Source organism: Rattus norvegicus, chromosome 4, assembly GCF_036323735.1.
Source record: "Rattus norvegicus strain BN/NHsdMcwi chromosome 4, GRCr8, whole genome shotgun sequence".
Taxonomy (NCBI): Eukaryota; Metazoa; Chordata; class Mammalia; order Rodentia; family Muridae; genus Rattus; species Rattus norvegicus.
The window spans coordinates 95,380,752-95,394,303 of NC_086022.1; the positions used below are offsets into that span (position 1 = coordinate 95,380,752).

Sequence of the window (13,552 nt, forward strand, 5' to 3'; positions counted from 1 at the left end):
GAAGTTTTCATTGGAGAGATTCTTCACTTCCTTGGTTAGATTTATTCCTAGATACTTTATTTTCTTTAACATTATTGTGAATGAGTGTGTGCCCATAATTTCCTTTTCATATGTTTGTTGGTTTAAAAAAATTATTAATTTGCACAAGTTGATTCTGTATCCTGCCACATTGCAGAATTTATCATTTCTAGAAAATTTTAAGGTAGAATTTTGAGATTCTCTAATATATACCATGATGTAATCTGAAAATAGAGATTGTTTGACCACTTTCCCTATTTATATCCCTTTAATTTCCTTATTTAGCATTATTGATCTATCTACAGCTTCTTCAAAAATGAAATTAAAAAAGAAATAGGGGTAGTGGACAATCCTGTCCCATTCCTGAATTCAGTAGAATTGCTAAACAAGGCTCCCAAACCCCATGGGAGAGAGATCTCACCTTCCAGACAGGTGGGCACTCCTAAGACTACACGGCAGGAGAGACCTCCAGTACTGCTCACACTTGCCCACGTCCCTAGCCCAAGGGGAAACTATATAGGGCCTCTGGAACAGGAAGATAGGGGCAATGAATGCTGCAGTCCAGACACCACCCAGATCTGAAGGGACCCGGTCAAACATCTCCTTGCACCCAAATCCCATGGGAGGGAGAGCTAGACCTACAGAGGGGCAAACATGCCTGGGAAGCCAGAGGAGACTACCCTCTGCCCACATTTCTGACTCTAGAAGAAAATGCCTAGAGCCATGTGGGCCCCCTGTGCACAGGTCCCAAGCGAAGGCGGACAGGCCCTTCTGGTAGCTGCCCTCATGGAGAGATGAAAGCTGGATCTGAGAAGCGACTCCAGGCTCCAGACCAGAGGGAAGACCAACTTTTCTGCTCCAAGTGACCTGCCTGGTGGACTCAGGACTCACAAAGGCAAAAGTCCTCCTGGACTGGGTACTTCTGGTTTCTAGCTGGGGCCTGAAACTCGCTGATCCCAGCCCAAAGCTCCCTGCTCCCAAACCCCATGGGAGAGATAGGTCACAGCCCAGACAGGGGGGCACTCTGAGACTACAGGGCAGGAGAGACCACCAGCACTGCCCACCCCTGCCTAAATCCCTGGCCCAAGAGGAAACTGTATAGGGCCTCTGGGAACAGGAAGAGAAGGGCACTCAATGCTGCAGTCCAGACACTGCCCGGATCTGAAGGGACCCAGTCAAACAACTCCCTGCACCCAAATCCCGTGGGAGGGAGAACTAGACCTTCAGAGGGGCAGACAGGCCTGGGAAGCCAGAGGAGACTACACTCTGCCCACATTTCTGACTCTAGAGGAAAACACCTAGTGCTATCTGGGACCCCTGTGCACAGGGTCCCGAACAAAGGTGGGACAGGCCTTTCTGATGGCTGCCCTCACAGAGAGCTGAAACCCAGCTCTGAGAAGCAATTCAAGGCCTGAGACCAGAGGTAAGACCAACATTTCTGCTCCAAGTGACCTGCCTGCTGGACTCAGGACACACAACCACAGGAAAACCTGAAGACCAGTAGACAGGAACAACTACTGAAAGCAGAACACTCTGTGTCCATAACAGGCTGAAGGAGAACAGGAAAAGAGGTCTACAGCACTCATATCACATAGGCCTAAAGGACGGTCTAACCACTGTCAGAAATAGCAGAACAAGGTAACACCAGAGACAACCTGATGGCAAAAGGCAAGCACAGGAACCCAAGCAACAGAAACCAAGACTAAATGACATCATTGGAGCCCAATTATCCCACCAAAGCAAACACACCAGAAAAGTAAGATCTACATTAAAATCACATTTAATCATGATGATGGAGGATTTCAAGAAAGACATAAAGAACTCCCTTAGAGAAATACAGGAAAACACTAATAAACAAGCAGAAGCCTATAGAGAGGAAATGCAAAAACCCCTGAAAGAATTCCAGGAAAAAACAATCAAACAGATGAAGGGATTAAAAATGGAAAAAGAAAAAGGGACCAGATCAACAGTTCTCTGCACCCAAATCCTGGGGGAGGGAGAGCTAAACCTTGAGAGAGGCAGACATGCCTGGGAAGCCAGAAGAGACTACACTCTACCCACATTTCTGACCCCAGAGGAAAACACCAAACGCCATCTGGGACCCCGGTGCACAGGGGCTCCTGGAAAAGGTGGCACAGGCCCTCCTGGTTGCTGCCCTCACGGAGAGCTCATAAGCAACACCGCACCAGCAAACTTGAGCCTTGGGACCACAGGTAAGACCAACTTTCTTCTCCAAGAGACCTGCCTGGTGAACTCAGGACACAGGGCCACAGGAACAGCTGAAGACCCGTAGACAAGAAAAACTACATGCCCGAAAGCAGAACACTCTGTCCCCATAACTGGATGAAAGAAATCAGGAAAACAGGTCTACAACACTCCTGACACACAGGCCTACAGGACAGTCTAGCCACTGTCAGAAATAGCAGAACAAAGTAACACCAGAGATAATCTGATGGCAAGAGGCAAGCACAGGAACCCAAGCAACAGAAAGCAAGACTACATGGCATCATCGGAGCCCAATTCTCCCACCAAAGCAAACACTGAATATCCAAACACACCAGAAAAGCAAGATCTAGATTTAAAATCATATTTGATCATGATGCTGGAGGACGTCAAGAAAGACATGAAGAACTCCCTTAGAGAAATGCAGGAAAACGTAAATAAACAAATAGAAGCCTATAGAGAGGAACAACAATAATCACTAAAAGAATTACAGGAAAGCTTCCTGGTTGCTGCCGCTGCAGAGAGCCCGTGGGCAGCACCCCACGAGCGAACTTGAGCCCCGGGACCACAGGTAAGACCAACTTTTCTGCTGCAAGAAAGCTGCCTGGTGAGCTTGGGACACACGGAAGCAGAATTCCTGTAGAACCGGGCACTTTCTGTGTTTACCGGAAGTCCCACACCCGCGGATCCCGGCCCGCAGCAGCTCTCTGCCCCCAGACCCTGTGAGAGAGAGACCCAACCGCCTGGTCAGGTGGGCACTCCTGAGGCTGCAGAGAGGAAGAGACCACCAACACTGCTCACCCCTGCCCACATCCCTGGCCCAAGAGGAAACTGTATAAGGCCTCTGGGCTCCCGTGGGGGAGGGCCCAGGAGCAGCAGGACCCCTGTGCCTGAGACACCACCAGAACCAGAAGGAAACAGACCGGATAAACAGTTCTCTGCACCCAAATCCCGTGGGAGGGAGAGCTGAACCTTCAGAGAGGCAGACAAGCCTGGGAAACCAGAAGAGACTGCTCTCTGCACACAAATCTCGGACGCCAGAGGAAAAAGCCAAAGACCATCTGGAACCCTGGTGCACTGAAGCTCCCGGAAGGGGCGGCACAGGTCTTCCTGGTTGCTGCCGCTGCAGAGAGCCCGTGGGTAGCACCCCACGAGCAAACTTGAGCCTTGGGACCACAGGTAAGACCAACTTTTCTGCTGCAAGAAAGCTGCCTAGTGAACTCAAGACACAGGCCCACAGGAACAGCTGAAGACCTGTAGAGAGGAAAAACCACACGCCGGAAAGCAGAACACTCTGTCCCCATAACTGACTGAAAGACAGGAAAACAGGTCTACAGCACTCCTGACACACAGGCTTATAGGACAGTCTAGCCACTGTCAGAAATAGCAGAACAAAGTAACACTAGAAATAATCTGATGGCGAGAGGCAAGCGCAGGACCCCAAGCAACAGAAACCAAGACTACATGGCATCATCGGAGCCCAATTCTCCCATCAAAACAAACATGGAATATCCAAACACACCAGAAAAGCAAGATCTAGTTCCAAAATCATTTTTGATCATGATGCTGGAGGACTTCAAGAAAGACGTGAAGAACTCCCTTAGAGAACAAGTAGAAGCCTACAGAGAGGAATCCCAAAAATGCCTGAAAGAATTGCAAAAATCCATGAAAGAATTCCAGGAAAACATAAATAAACAAGTAGAAGCCCATAGAGAGGAGACACAAAAATCCCTGAAAGAATTCCAGGAAAACACAATCAAACAGTTGAAGGAATTAAAAATGGAAATAGAAGCAATCAAGAAAGAACACATGGAAACAACCCTGGATATAGAAAACCAAAAGAAGAGACAAGGAGCTGTAGATACAAGCTTCACCAAAAGAATACAAGAGATGGAAGAGAGAATCTCAGGAGCAGAAGATTCCATAGAAATCATTGACTCAACTGTCAAAGATAATGTAAAGCGGAAAAAGCTACTGGTCCAAAACATACAGGAAATCCAGGACTCAATGAGAAGATCAAACCTAAGGATAATAGGTATAGAAGAGAGTGAAGACTCCCAGCTCAAAGGACCAGTAAATATCTTCAACAAAATCATAGAAGAAAACTTCCCTAACCTAAAAAAAGAGATACCCATAGACATACAAGAAGCCTACAGAACTCCAAATAGATTGGACCAGAAAAGAAACACCTCCCGTCACATAATTGTCAAAACAACAAACGCACAAAATAAAGAAAGAATATTAAAAGCAGTAAGGGAAAAAGGTCAAGTAACATATAAAGGGAGACCTATCAGAATCACACCAGACTTCTCGCCAGAAACTATGAAGGCCAGAAGATCCTGGACTGAAGTTATACAGACCCTAAGAGAACACGAATGCCAGCCCAGGTTACTGTATCCAGCAAAACTCTCAATTAACATTGATGGAGAAACCAAGATATTCCATGACAAAACCAAATTTACACAATATCTTTCCACAAATCCAGCACTACAAAGGATAATAAATGGTAAAGCCCAACATAAGGAGGCAAGCTATACCCTAGAAGAAGCAAGAAACTAATCGTCTTGGCAACAAAACAAAGAGAATGAAAGCACACAAACATAACCTCACATCCAAATATGAATATAACGGGAAGCAATAATCACTATTTCTTAATATCTCTCAATATCAATGGCCTCAACTCCCCAATAAAAAGACATAGATTAACAAACTGGATACACAACGAGGACCCTGCATTCTGCTGCCTACAGGAAACACACCTCAGAGACAAAGACAAACACTACCTCAGAGTGAAAGGCTGGAAAACAACTTTCCAAGCAAATCGTCAGAAGAAGCAAGCTGGAGTAGCCATTCTAATATCAAATAAAATCAATTTCCAACTAAAAGTCATCAAAAAAGATAAGGAAGGACACTTCATATTCATCAAAGGAAAAATCCACCAAGATGAACTCTCAATCCTAAATATCTATGCCCCAAATACAAGGGCACCTACATACATAAGAGAAACCTTACTAAAGCTCAGAGCACATATTGCACCTCACACAATAATAGTGGGAGATTTCAATACACCACTCTCATCAATGGACAGATCATGGAAACAGAAATTAAACAGTGATGTCGACAGACTAAGAGAAGTCATGAGCCAAATGGACTTAACGGATATTTATAGAACATTCTATCCTAAAGCAAAAGGATATACCTTCTTCTCAGCTCCTCATGGTACTTTCTCCAAAATTGACCATATAATTGGTCAAAAAACAGGCCTCAACAGGTACAGAAAGATAGAAATAATCCCATGCGTGCTATCGGACCACCACGGCCTAAAACTGGTCTTCAATAACAATAAGGGAAGAATGCCCACATATACGTGGAAATTGAACAATGCTCTACTCAATGATAACCTGGTCAAGGAAGAAATAAAGAAAGAAATTAAAAACTTTTTAGAATTTAATGAAAATGAAGATACAACATACCCAAACTTATGGGACACAATGAAAGCTGTGCTAAGAGGAAAACTCATAGCGCTGAGTGCCTGCAGAAAGAAACAGGAAAGAGCATATGTCAGCAGCTTCACAGCACACCTAAAAGCTCTAGAACAAAAAGAAGCAAATACACCCAGGAGGAGTAGAAGGCAGGAAATAATCAAACTCAGAGCTGAAATCAACCAAGTAGAAACAAAAAGGACCATAGAAAGAATCAACAGAACCAAAAGTTGGTTCTTTGAGAAAATCAACAAGATAGATAAACCCTTAGCCAGACTAACGAGAGGACACAGAGAGTGCGTCCAAATTAACAAAATCAGAAATGAAAAGGGAGACATAACTACAGATTCAGAGGAAATTCAAAAAATCATCAGATCTTACTATAAAAACCTATATTCAACAAAACTTGAAAATCTTCAGGAAATGGACAATTTCCTAGACAGATACCAGGTATCGAAGTTAAATCAGGAACAGATAAACCAGTTAAACAACCCCATAACTCCTAAGGAAATAGAAGCAGTCATTAAAGGTCTCCCAACCAAAAAGAGCCCAGGTCCAGACGGGTTTAGTGCAGAATTCTATCAAACCTTCATAGAAGACCTCATACCAATATTATTCAAACTATTCCACAAAATTGAAACAGATGGAGCACTACCGAATTCCTTCTACGAAGCCACAATTACTCTTATACCTAAACCACACAAAGACACAACAAAGAAAGAGAACTTCAGACCAATTTCCCTTATGAATATCGATGCAAAAATACTCAATAAAATTCTGGCAAACCGAATCCAAGAGCACATCAAAACAATCATCCACCATGACCAAGTAGGCTTCATCCCAGGCATGCAGGGATGGTTTAATATACGGAAAACCATCAACGTGATCCATTATATAAACAAACTGAAAGAACAGAACCACATGATCATTTCATTAGATGCTGAGAAAGCATTTGACAAAATTCAAGACCCCTTCATGATAAAAGTCCTGGAAAGAATAGGAATTCAAGGCCCATACCTAAACATAGTAAAAGCCATATACAGCAAACCAGTTGCTAACATTAAACTAAATGGAGAGAAACTTGAAGCAATCCCACTAAAATCAGGGACTAGACAAGGCTGCCCACTCTCTCCCTACTTATTCAATATAGTTCTTGAAGTTCTAGCCAGAGCAATCAGACAACAAAAGGAGGTCAAGGGGATACAGATCGGAAAAGAAGAAGTCAAAATATCACTATTTGCAGATGATATGATAGTATATTCATGTGACCCCAAAAGTTCCACCAGAGAACTACTAAAGCTGATAAACAACTTCAGCAAAGTGGCTGTGTATAAAATTAACTCAAATAAATCAGTAGCCTTCCTCTACACAAAAGAGAAACAAGCCGAGAAAGAAATTAGGGAAATGACACCCTTCATAATAGACTCAAACAATATAAAGTACCTTGGTGTGACTTTAACAAAGTAAGTAAAAGATCTGTACAATAAGAACTTCAAGCCTCCGTAGAAAGAAATTGAAGAAGACCTCAGAAGATGAAAAGATCTCCCATGCTCATGGATTGGCAGGATTAATATAGTAAAAATGGCCATTTTACCAAAAGCGATCTACAGATTCAATGCAATCCCCAACAAAATACCAATCCAATTCTTCAAAGAGTTAGAGAGAACAATTTTCAAATTCATCTGGAATAACAAAAAAACCAGGATAGCTAAAACTATCCTCAACAATAAAAGGACTTCCGGATGAATCACTATCCCTGAACTCAAGCAGTATTACAGAGCAATAGTGATAAAAACTGCATGGTATTGGTACAGAGACAGACAGATAGACCAATGGAATAAAATTGAAGACCCAGAAATGAACCCACACACCTATGGTCACTTGATTTTTGACAAAGGAGCCAAAACCATCCAATGGAAAAAAGATAGCATTTTCAGCAAATGGTGCTGGTTCAACTGGAGGTCAACATGTAGAAGAATGCAGATCGATCCATGCTTATCACCCTGTACAAAGCTTAAGTCCAAGTGGATCAAGGACCTCCACATCAAACCAGACACAAACTAATAGAAGAAAAACTAGGGAAGCATCTGGAACACATGGGCACTGGAAAAAAATTTCCTGAACAAAACACCAATGGCTTGTGCTCTAAGATCAAGAATCGACAAATGGGATCTCATAAAACTGCAAAGCTTCTGTAAGGCAAAAGACACTGTGGTTAGGACAAAATGGCAACCAACAGATTGGAAAAGATCTTTACTAATCCTACAACTGGTAGAGGTCTTATATTCAAAATATATAAAGAACTCACGAAGTTAGACTGCAGGGAAACAAATAACCCTTTTAATAAATGCAGTTCCAAGCTAAACAAAGAATTCACAGCTGAAGAATGCCAAATGGCTGAGAAGCACCTAAAGAAATGTTCAACATCTTTAGTGATAAGGGAAATACAAATCAAAATAACCCTGAGATTCCACCTCATACCATTCAGAATGGCTAAGACAAAAAACTTAGGTCACAGTGGCCTCTGGCGAGGATGTGGAGAAAGAGGAACACTCCTCCATTTTTGGTGGGATTGCAGACTGGTAAAATCATTCTGGAAATCAGTCTGGAGTTTCCTCAGAAAATTGGACATTGAACTACCTGAGGATCCAGCTATACCTCTCTTGGGCATATACACAAAAGATGCCCCAACATATAAAAAAGACACAGTGTTCCACTATGTTCATCGCAGCCTTTTTCATAATAGCCAGAAGCTGTAAAGAACCCAGATGCCCTTCAACAGAGTAACGGGTACAGAAAATGTGGTACATCTACACAATGGAATTTTATTCAGCTATCAAAAACAATGACATTATGAAATTCATAGGCAAATTGAGGGAACTGGAAAATATCATCCTGTCATCCCAATCACAGAAAAACACACATGGTATGTGCTCATTGATTAGTGGGTATTAGCCCAAATGCTTGAATTACCCTAGATGCCTAGAGCAAATGAAACTCAAGACGGATGATCAAAATGTGAATGCTTCACTCCTTCTTTAAAAGGGGAACAAGAATACCCTTGGCAGGGAAGAGAGAGGCAAAGATTAAAACAGAGACTGAAGGGGCTGGGGATTTAGCTCAGTGGTAGAGCGCTTACCTAGGAAGCGCAAGGCCCTGGGTTAGGTCCCCAGCTCCGAAAAAAAGAACCAAAAAAAAAACAAAACAAAACAAAACAAAACAAAACAAAACAGAGGCAGAAGGAACACCCATTCAGAGCCTGCCCCACATGTGGCCCATACATATACAGCCACCCAATTAGACAAGATGGATGAAGAAAGAAGTGCAGGCCAACAGGAACCCGATGTAGATCGCTCCTGAGAGACACAGCCAGAATACAGCAAACAGATAGACGAATGCCAGCAGCAAACCACTGAACTGAGAACGGGACCCCCGTTGGAAGAATCAGAGAAAGAACTGGAAGAGCTTGAAGGGGCTCGAGACCCCATATGATCAACAATGCCAAGCAACCAGAGCTTCCAGGGACTAAGCCACTACCCAAAGACTATACATGGACTGACCCTGGGCTCCAACCTCATAGGTAGCAATGAATATCCTAGTAAGAGCACCAGTGGAAGGGGAAGCCCTTGGTCCTGCTAAGACTGAAACCCCAGTGAATGTGATTGTTGGGGGGAGGGCGATAATGGGGGGAGGATGGGGAGGGGAACACCCATATAGAAGGGGAGGGGAAGGGGTTAGGTGAATGTTGGCCAGGAAACTGGGAAAGGGAATAACAATCGAAATTTAAATAAGAAATACCCAAGTTAATAAAGATGGAAAAAAAAAGAATTCCTAAATACATTTCTCCATGTATACTGATGTTGACTGTTTATTTCTCATATCTATGTTTTACTGTGTTGGAATATGTTCTCTCTAGTCCTATATTTTCTATTATTATGAAGGCATGTTGGAATTTGTCAAAGACTTTTTATGAATCTACCAAGATGATGGTGTGGTTTTTCTTTGCTTTCTGTCAATTTGTATAGGCAGGCAGGTCTCTGAGCTCAAGGGTTGTCTACAGAAAAAGTTCCAGGATAGCAAATCCTAGGCAGTGAACAAGTTAGAAAACAGAAAGCTAACTTTCTCACATGAAAATAGCTTCTATGTCTAAATTTGGCAACCAAAAGTGCTTTGCCCAACAAATCACAAAGAGCTTGCTATGTTAAAAATGTACTTGCTGCCCTCTCCAAGCAAGAGGCTAAGGTCATAAAATGCTTATTTGATTTGTGGGATAATCAAAAGGCAACGTGAGTTAAAAGATTCAAATGATATGCAAATAATAGGCCAGACTTTGGTCTGCAAGACCTGAACTATCAAGAGAGCTATTACAGCTCTTTCAGAATTTTATCTAGCAGATTTTCTGACTTTGGTCAGAAAACTCACATGCTATCTAGATAGCTAACACAGCTCCTTTAAAATTTTGTTTAGTTTTCTCACTTTAGTCCAAAAACTCAAGAGCTATCCAGAGACCTATTATAACTCTTTTAGAAATTTTCTAGCAGCTTTTCTAACTTTAGTCAGAAAACCCATGTACTACCTAGAGATCTGTGTAGAAAGCTATACTGAGCAGACCACAGAGCTGTCAGATTGCACAGATCAATGACTCCAAGTAGTTTCTTCAGCCTTTCCCAACACCCCTTTCTCAGGACCTCCAAATAAGCTGAGATTGGTCCTCAGCGAGGAAGCCTAAGAAAAGAGCTCCTCAGCTGTCAATAAAGAGGCCTGGTGGCTTAGTCTACTTAATGAGAAACAAAATCAAACCCACAAAAATTAAAAAAGAAAACCTTACATTAAGACCTATCGTGAGTTTGACCTCACCAGATACAATATTTACACAGAGATCTGTGAATGTAAAGAACCTACATTTAGCTCCTAAGAAAACGTCTTTGCTAAAAGCTTGAAAATACTTTTACCTCTGTCTGGTGTTTGTGTTTGTGTGTGTGTGTGTGTGTGTGTGTGTGTGTGTGTGTGTCTGTGTCTGTGTCTGTGTGTGTGTGTGTGTGTGTAAATGTGTGTGGGAATGTGTGTGTAGCTGGGGGAAGTTGTTCAATTCATGAGACTTCTAGTCTCAGCAGTTCTTACCTGGAGCTCAACACATAGGAGGTCCTAGAGCGGTGTCAGTTTTCAGTCTTTGTTGGAATACCAGAAAAGTAGGTTCTAAAACCAGTGAAGGAATGGTCAGAAACAGATAGATGAACTTACCAGTGAGAATGAGGGCAAACAAGCAAAAAGCAAACTCTTCCACCATGTCCTTGTATGTGGGCTGCTACCAGCAGGTGTGGTCCAATTTAGATTGGATCTCCCGCCTTAAATAATCCAATGAAGAAAAAAAACCTTCATAAGTATGTTCAGCTGCTTGGGTTTTTAGTTAATTCCAGAAGCAGTCAAGTTGACAATCAAGATTAGCTATTACATTAAAATAGCTGTCAATATATGGCTGTTTATATACTATTTATAAAATACTTAAACACAACACTCCTTAAAGGAGAGTCCAGTCCTTTGATTTGTGTACTACCTATTCAAGTTCACAGTTTAGCAGTATTATGAATATAAACTTGACCCTTACAAAACAAGGCTCAGGTGTAGGACAGATGAAATCAAATCAAATCACATCAAACTATCAGGCAAAATCAGTATGCCGGGCCCCAAAACTGCTACTTATCATTAAGGGACACTTTCTAGATGGACTCAGATGCTGACTCTGGAGAATGGTGGCAAATATGGAAAGGTCCACTGTGGAGAACTGTGACCTGGGAGGTCAGTGACACACCTGTAGCCTAGGAGATCAGAAAGGCTACCACGGCAACGGACCTGTGTCCAGAGCAGGCCACTTTGGGAGAACCCCAATAGGGAGCAACAGGCATAAGAGCATGCGGGAAAGCCTTCTAGCTTGGTGTTTCACTCTTTGCTTTTTATCTTTCTGTAGCATTTGGGGATGGTCAGACCTCTGATGGGTCTATAAAGGCCTTGGGGTTCATTGTCAAACTGGAGCTCTAGGGAGTTTTAAAAGAACACAGAATCTAATGATAGGAAGGGAGAAACAAGAAATAGGAAAGTATTCTTCTCACTGTGTAGACCATCTCCAGCCTAATATAAAGGATGTTTGCATAGAGACATACTTATAGCTAGAATATAAATAGTCACTTGTTATCAACTATGCTGTAAATCATATTTTCCACATCAGTTCCTGGTGTGTAGCAAGTACCATAAAATAATTAACATCAAAACCTCAAATACCCAGATGTTACACTAAAACTACTAAGTCAGAAATTCTTGGATGAGGTCCTAGAGTCGGCCCTTTAGAGCAAGATCCTATAGTGACCCTCACACACCCAGTTTCCTCACAGATGGGCAAACATCTACTTAATAAACGAATCGTTAAGCTGAATGTGCAAGCTCATAAGTGAAATTCCAGTGCTGGGGAGAGAAAAGCAGGAGTTCAAAGTCATCCTTGACTGTGTAGCAAGTTTGAGGCTAGCCTCAGCTAGAAAAGGTTCAGCTCAACAATGGCAACAAAACATGTTATTTATGGAAATTCCTAACATTTTAAAGTCTGTCTTGTTTTATAAAGACAATCGGATTCTCAGGGCTGGCATTCTAGCTGACTGGATGAAAGGGTGAACTTAAGATTTAATGAGAGACATGCATGCAGTTACACATACACACACACACAACACATATATGTACATATACACACATACACATACATCTGCTTTCACACACACATGCACATATAAACATGTACACACAACCACTTTCACACATTTAAGCATGCACACATACCAACACATACATACTAACACACATGCACAAACATGCACATGCATGTATACACACATGTGCATATGTACACACAGAGAGACATGAGCACACATGTACATGCATACACACATGCCTGCATGCACCCTCCCACACACGCATCCTCAAAGGCCATTTGGTGATTGAGGCAATACAAGGCTGTTTGTAGGGACTGATCTATCTTTATTAACACAGTATCCTGGAGTCTGACAGGAGATGCGAAGCCCTGGCCAGACAATCAACATTTGGCTATGGAATCCTAACTCATTCACACTGCATGATTATTGGACATTTCAACATGCTGGCATTACTTAAAGGTGAAAATTTGGGAAGGGAATTTGCCTATAAATCCACTTCCAGGGGGTCCCTGTACCTCTGGTGTCCATGGATGTCTGTACTTACATGGACATACACAGGTGTTTACACACAGACACACGCAGACTAACACAACTGAAGATAATTCCTTAAAAGTGGACATGTCCTCTATACCAGATTGACTGCACATTGGAGACAACCAAGAATTACTTGAAAGCTAAATGCAACCTGGGTCAAGAGATTGATGCTGAAATGAGGGATTTGATGAAAAAAAATAGAAAAGTTAAGAAAGACTTTTATTTAATTAATAATATTAGACAGATACACTCTTTTAATCATCTTAACCAGTAAAGATCAAAGTTTCAAGAAAGTAAACAAAAATTTTGTTATGTAGGATGCTGTAACATTTTTGTAATTAAAATTATTTCAATTTTTTTAAATCAACTCCCTTTCTCTGCTTTTTACTGTTGTCTCCTCAATTGGTCAGTTTTTATTACTATTTTTTGGACATTTTATGTATTTACATTTCAAATGTTATCCCCTTGCGCCCCTCTTGAGCACCCCCTCCCCCTGCTTCTATGAGGATGCTCCCATTCCCACCCACCTACTCCCACCTCAACACTGTGGCAATCCCCTACACTGGGGAAAAGAGCATTCACAGGACCAAGGGCCTCTCC

At 42.1% G+C, this 13,552-nt stretch overlaps 2 non-coding genes across 2 annotated transcripts; both read left to right on the plus strand.

Annotated features, from left to right (window-relative positions):
- The first annotated feature begins 10,082 nt into the window (after window positions 1–10,082).
- LOC120102615 (U7 small nuclear RNA) lies at window positions 10,083–10,145 on the plus strand. The gene has a single exon (XR_005504245.1). It is a non-coding gene; the product is annotated as a U7 small nuclear RNA (small nuclear RNA).
- An 85-nt stretch (window positions 10,146–10,230) lies between these two features.
- LOC120102616 (U7 small nuclear RNA) lies at window positions 10,231–10,292 on the plus strand. The gene has a single exon (XR_005504246.1). It is a non-coding gene; the product is annotated as a U7 small nuclear RNA (small nuclear RNA).
- Window positions 10,293–13,552: the final 3,260 nt, after the last annotated feature.